Below are 1,351 nucleotides of genomic sequence, written 5' to 3'. Positions count from 1 at the left end.
CTACACTCAACTCTTTGGGCGTGTTTTGATTCAGGTCTAATAATATGTAACCATAAGTTTTATTAGTTGCTTGATTGTATGTGGAAAGTATAAATTTGGGTTCACCAGGATAGATTTGTTTATTTAGAGTTATAAGAGAACTTGAATCACGAAGAACTCGATAGATGACATAGTAAGTACAATTCAGAACAAGAGTTCTCGTACATTTACTCTGATAAAAAAGATTATGGAGCTCAATAGTTAGAGAAATTTTTTCGTGATGAGACCAGACAGTGAATAATTGTAATATTTCCTGTGACCAGTCTTCAAAAGATTTAGCCAAATCGTCAATAATCAACCACGAGTTTGGCACCAAAATAGTAAACACGTCAAGTCCTTGTATGAATTTTATGCTCGTATCAATCTTCTTTATTTTTTCATAAGATTCTTGCAACAATAAATATATTTTTGGGAATCTCTAAAAGCCTTTTATCATGAATTTGAATTATTTTCTTTAAAAGTGTTGTTTTACCGGACATGGATGGTCCGCGAAGAAATGATTTGAGCGGTGTTTTAAATTAATACATACTCTTCCAATGTCAAAATGCAACTAACCAATGCTAACCTCAATCGATTGAATGAATATTCAAGAGGAAACAGAATATACATTGTTTCTTTAATTCACAAATATATATACAACATCATAAAATATATATATATTTACAAAAAACATTAAAAGTGAGCACTCGAATATGCCACTCTGAGGGCCTAACACTCCTACATAGTTCCAGTGGAAGGTGCCTCGGTGGCCAGAAGCGATGTCCAGGAAGGGCGAGGGCCTAACTTGGTGGTAACAAGTAAAAATAAACATTTTACGCAATGAATATATAAATTAAACACTTGAATATTACCGCTTTGTGAAACGAAAGGATATAAATAAAAAAGGCAGTGCCGAGCTGGTGACAGAGAAAAAGTCCCTCTTCTCCTCACAGACAGCCCCCCTCCCACAAATATAGAGCTTTATCCAGACCGAGCTGCTTTCTATAATTTACACATTCAACTCGATTTGAAGCAAGATAGTGGTCATGTCGTATTACTTTCACACAACCCTCGAGTACATAAACTTTGTCTGATATGGTGAACATGGCATTTTTCGACCCGAATTGTATAGTTTTTTTTTTATTTTAAAGAGCGATTGGCCTTGACACTCGCTCTTGGAACTAAATTATTTTCTGTATAGTTTCTATCAAGACTCATGATGAAATTTTTCCTTATATAGTGTGTAGGCACCCCCTTGCAGACTTTTTTGGTAGTCTCATTGCGCGCTTCCACGCAGTAATCCTTCGGAAGGGCAAATACACCATGCTATACC

The sequence above is a fragment of the Artemia sp. Qi Xiang Cuo genome, unplaced genomic scaffold (assembly GCF_049724085.1).
Source record: "Artemia sp. Qi Xiang Cuo unplaced genomic scaffold, ASM4972408v1 HiC_scaffold_2955, whole genome shotgun sequence".
NCBI classification, from domain to species: Eukaryota; Metazoa; Arthropoda; class Branchiopoda; order Anostraca; family Artemiidae; genus Artemia; species Artemia sp. Qi Xiang Cuo.
The sequence above is the reverse complement of the archived record's forward strand: the minus strand, read 5'-3'. Positions refer to the sequence as shown.